Here is a 6,000-nt window from a genome sequence, read left to right on the forward strand (position 1 = left end):
AGCCATTCCAGTGAACATGTACTTTTGGTTCACATTGGTAGAACTTCACCTATATACCCAGATTCTGACTTCTCTAGGAAAAAAAGTTATGATTACATGGAGCCTGCATGCTTCTACCTCCTCATTCATTTGTTCACTCATTCAGGATTGAATTTATGGAATATCTGTTATGTGTTGTTCTGCACATTGTTAAACAAAAGACAAAATTCCCTGCCATCATAGAGCCAAAGGTGAAGATGGACAAAAACCTAAGGAACTAATAAATCTATACTAAGTGGCATGGGATTCATCCTCTAAAGAAAAACAAAGCATGGTGAAGGAATGAATAGTGACAGCAACCAGGGAGATCCTTTATGAAAACAGAACACCTGAGTACAGACCTGAATAAAATGAGAGGATGAGCCATGGGGCTATGAGGGTAGAGGATGTTCCAGGCAGAGAGAACAGCAAATGTAATGGGCCTGGAGAAGGAGTGTGCTCAACAAGTTGGAGAAGCAGCAAGTTCTCTGTGGCTGGAGTAAACAGATACAAATAAGGTCCATAAAATAGCAGGGCCTTGTAGATGTGTGGTAGGGAGTTTGGACTTCACTCCAGTGAATGGGAAGTCACTGGAAGATTGAGAGCACAGAAGTGGCTTGATATATTTGGAGGGTTTTTTTTTTTTTTCAAGATTACCCAGGAAACTATGCATAAAAAAACTGAAGGTGGGAAGAGTAGAAACAGGGAGAGCGGCTGAGGTCATCTGAGTAGATGAGGCAAAGGATGATGATAGCATGAAGTGGTATTCCTTGGAGCAAAAGGACAGTGGCCTTCCATATAATGGGCATGGGCCCTCTAGGTCATGTGGTCCACTCTGCTTGTAAAAGAATGAATGCTGGCCACTTGAAAGATTTCAGAGGCAATAAGAAAGCAGATTGCTCTGGCTGGGAATGAAATCTAGGAGCTTTCAAGTCCACACCTCAAACTTGCTGTGTATATTAGTTTCCTGTGGCTGTCATAACAAATTATTGCAAAACTAAGTGCCAAAAAACCCAGAAACTTATTCTTTCAGAATTCTGAAGTCCAGAAGACTGAAATCAAGATGTCTGCAGGCCCTACTCCCTCTGGAGGTTTTAGAAAAGAATCTTTCCTCGCCTCTTCCAAGTTCTGGTGGCTGTCAGCTTTCTTTATTTTCCTTGGCTTATGGACACATCACCCCCATTGCTGCCTCCGTTTTCACATCAATTTCTCTCTATGTATCAGTCTTCTCTTCTGTCTGTCTAATCTCCTCTGTGTATCTCTTACAAGGACACTGGCCATTGGATTTAGGGCATGCCCAGATAATCTGTCATAGTGTCTTCATCTCAAGATCATTAACTTAATTCTATTTGCAAAGACTGTTTTACCAAAGGAATTAAGGCATGGACATACATGGGACTCCCCTGGTGGTTTAGTGGTTAAAACTACATGCTTCCAATGCAGGAAGTCTGGGTTCAATCCCTGGTCAGGAAACTAGATCCTGCATACCATAATTATGACCCAGAATAGCCAAAAAAAGACATCGACATACCATGAGGGGGCCACCATTCAATCCACGACAGTGCACACCCCTGGGTAAGTCACTTCCTCCCTCTGGGTCTTGCTTTCCTCAACTGTAAATAGCGGCAGGGATATAGTTTGCCTTCCAATTCTTTCATTACAAGGCTACACTCTCACAGCACAGTAGTCAATTGCCACATATGGAATGTAGCTAGTCTCATTTGAGATGTAATTGCAAGTGTAAAATTCACCCCAAAATATTATATACTTAGTGTGAACAAGAATGTAAAATATCTCATAAATATTTTTTATCTTCATTGCACATTGAAAACACACTTTGAATATATTGGGTTAAATAAAATTTCTCTTTAAAATTAATTTTACCTGCTTCTTCTCACTTGTTTAATGTGGCTTCCAAAAATATATACAAAATTATGTATGTGCCTCACATTATATTTTTTTGAACAGCTCTATTCTAAAGAATGGATTTTTTAAAAAGAATTTGGCCACACTGTGCAGCACAAGGGATGTTAGTTCTGCAACCAGGACTTGAGCCCTCACCCGCTGCACTGGAAATGCAGAATCTTAACCACTGGACCACCAGGGAAGTCCCATCTAAAGAGTATATCTTAAAAATAAATTTAAAATGTTAAGTAGAAAATATAAATAAAAGCTCGTCTCTATCCTGTGTGACATCAGTAGTGATGCCTTGACTAGAGCCTGAAGGATCTGCTTTCAAGATGCTCACTCACATGACTGATAGATTGGTGCTGAATTTTAGTTGAGAGCTCACCCAGGGCTTTGAGCCAAGGAACTTGTTTTTCCTTTATGTGAACCTCTCATCGACAGCTTGAACTTCCTCAGAACACAGTGGTTGAATTCCAAGAGTGAGTGTCCTGAGAGATAGAAAGTAGATGATAGCTCCTTAAAGCCTGATCTGGAGATTGCCATGGTGTCATTTTTGATATATGCTGTTCATCAAATAGCCACAAAGCCTAGATTCAAGTGGAGACTCCAAGTCTCAATGAAAAACGTATCAAAGAAATTGGGTACCACCTAGGAAGAGCTCAATAAATATTTACTGAATTAATAATATGTCACAATTCCCATCTGGCATACAAGGAAACAGAAATTTTAAAAATTTAAGTCAAGATCCTTCTAGGACTGCTGCTATTAATGATTGTGTGTGTTTAGTCTCTTAGTCATGTCCAACTCTTTGCGACCCCATGGACTATAGCCTGCCAGGCTCCTCTGTCCATGGAATTCTCCAGGCAAAAATACTGGAGTGGGTTGCCATTCCCTTCTCCAGGGGATCCTCCTGACCCAAGGATCGAACCCAGGTCTCCTGCATCACAGGCAGCTTCTTTACCATCTGAGCCACCAGGGAATTATTATTAATGATTAAAAGTTAATATTACAAAACAGGAAAGTATGGCCCACTCAAAAGAAAAACATGAACCAACAGAAACCATCCCAGTGAAAGACTACATGTAGAACCTACTAGATAAAGACTTTAAAACAACCATCTTAAACATAATCAAAGAACTAAAGGAAGACATAAGGAAAGTCAAGAAAATATTGGATGAACAAAATGTAACTATCAAGAAAAAGAGAAAAAAACTTCAAACGAAACCAGAGAGAAAAAAAAAAAGAAATCAATATTTACTTACTAAGACAAATAAGCAATTATTGAATACATGAGAAAAAAATTTTTTTCTAGACTAAAAAATTTCATTAAAATTACAAAAGTTCTAGGAGAAAAAAGAAAAGGAACCAGGAAGAGATTGAAAAGTACAGAAACTGAAATGAAAAAGTTCACTGCTAAGTTGCTACTGCTAAGTCACTTCAGTCGTGTCCAACTCTGTGACCCCATAGACGGAAGCCCACCAGGCTCCCCCGTCCCTGGGATTCTCCAGGCAAGAACACTGGAGTGGGTTGCCATTTCCTTCTCCAGAAAAGTTCACTAGAGGGATTCAAATGCAGATTTGAGTAGACAGACAAAAGAATCAGTGAACTTGAAGATAGAACAATTGAAATTATTAAAGAACAGAAAGAAAAAAAATTGAAGAAAAGTGAACAGAACCTAAAGGATACAATCAAGAAATCAAGATATATTCTGTGGGAGTTTCAGAAGGAAAAGAGAGACAGAAAAGGCAGAAAGATTATTTGAAGAAATAGTGGTCCAAAACATCACAATTTGATGAAAGACATGAACATAAACATCCAAGAAGCTCAGATAACACTAAATAGAATAAACTCATAGAGATTCCCACTGCAATAGGTTATAATCAAGTTGTCAGAAAACAAAGATAAAGAGAATCTTGAAAGGAACAAAAGAGAAGTGACTCATCACATACAAATGATCTTCAATAAGATTATGATCAGATTTCTCATCAGAAAGTTTTGGAAGCCAGAAAACAGTGGACTATGTTCAAAATGCAAAAAGGAAAAAAAACCTGTCAACCAAGAATCCTAACTGGCAAAATTGTCCTTCAAACTTTGAGGGGAAAATCAACACATTCCTAGAAAAACAACAATTAAGGGACTTTTTCTTAACCATTAGATGTGCCCTGCAAGAAATGCTGAAGGGAGTCATATAGATTGAAATGAAAGGATACTAGATAGTAGTTCAAAGACATATGAAGAAATAGAGTAAAGGTAAACAAATGACTAGTTTAAGAGCTAGTGTTATTGTAGAAACGGTTTGTAACTCCACTTTTTGTTTTCTACATGATCTAGAAGGGTAATACAATTTTTTATAAAAGAATGATTAGCCTAAAGCTAGTATTATTGTAACTCTGTCTTGTAACTCCACGTTTTATTTTCTATATAATTTAAGAGACTAATACATCATGAAAAATATTATTAGTTTATGTTTTTGGACACGCAATGTAAAAAAATGTCATTTTGTGGTATCAATAACTAAGATGAGACAAGAACTGTGTAAAAGCAGTCTTGTATATTGTTGAAGTTACTGCTGCTGCTGCTGCTGCTAAGTCACTTCAGTCATGTCCAACTCTGTGCGACCCCATAGACAGCAGCCCACCAGGCTCTGCCATCTCTGGGATTCTCCAGGCAAGAACACTGGAGTGGGTTGCCATTTCCTTCTCCAATGCAGGAAAGTGAAAAGTGAAAGTGAAGTTGCTCAGTCGTGTCCGACTCTTCTCAACCCCATGGACTGCAACCTACCAGGTTCCTCCGCCCATGGGATTTTCGAGGCAAGAGTACTGAAGTGGGTTGCCATTGCCTTCTCCGATTGTTGAAGTTAAGCTAGTACAAATTAAAATTAGAGTGTTTTAACTTTAGGGTGTTAAATGTAATCCCCATAGTAACCACAAAGAAAATAGTTATAGAATACACACAAAAGGAAATAAGAATAAAATCAAAACGGTCCACTACAAAAAGCTAAACACACACACAAACAGCACTATTGAAAATGAGGAATAAAAAAGCTGTAAGGCATATAGAAAAAAACAGCAAAATAACAGAAGTAAGTCCCTCTTTATCAGTAATTCATTTGATGGTAAAATAATCAAAAGACAGATACTGGCAGAATGGATCAAAAATGATATGCTCTAATTATAAGATATCTACAAAAGAATCAATCAAGATCCAAAGATACAAACAGATTGAAGATTAAAAGGTGGTGAAAGCAGGATCTTAAAGAGATATTTTTACACAGATGTCATAGCAGCATTACTCACAGTAGCCAAAGTGCATAAGCAACCCAAGTGTCCAGGGACAGATAAACGGTTAAGAAAATGTGGTATAGGGCTTCCCTGGTGGTCCAGTGGTTAAAGATCTGCCTTGCAATCCAAGGGGCACCGGTTCGATCCCTAGTCTTGGAAGATCCCACATGCCACAGGGCAACTAAGCTGGAGAGTTGCAGCTACTGACTCCATGCACTGCAACTGCTGAAGCCTGCTCACCCAGAGCAGAGCCCGTGTTCTGAAACAAGAGAAGCAAAGAAAAGCCCACACACCACAGGAAGAGTAGCCCCTCCCACCTCATCCCCCGACCCCTGCTCACTATGACTAGAGAAAGCCCTCCAGCAGCAACACAGACCCAGCACAGCCAAAAAGTAAAATAAATAAATAAATCTTTTTAAAAAAAGAAAGAAAATGTGGTATGCTTTTATAATATAATGGAATATTATTCATCCTTAAAAAGAAAGGAAATTCTAACATATGCTACAACATAGATAAACTTGGAGAACATTATGCTGAGTGAAACAAGCCAGTTACGAAAAGACAAGTGTGTGATTCAACTTGCATGAGAAATCTAAAGTAGTCAAAATCCCAGGGACAGAGAGTAGAGCTGGGAAGAACCAGGGCTTACTGTTTAATGAGATATTGAGATTCACTTTTGCAAAATGAGAATTTTGGAGCTGGAAAGTGGGGATAGTTGAACAATGATACAAATATACTTTATACCACTTCACTCTACACAAAATGGCTAAGCTGTTAAAATTTGTGTTACATG

This window comes from Moschus berezovskii, chromosome 27 (assembly GCF_049115385.1).
Source record: "Moschus berezovskii isolate FMDL1 chromosome 27, NW_MosBer_1.0, whole genome shotgun sequence".
NCBI lineage: Eukaryota > Metazoa > Chordata > Mammalia > Artiodactyla > Moschidae > Moschus > Moschus berezovskii.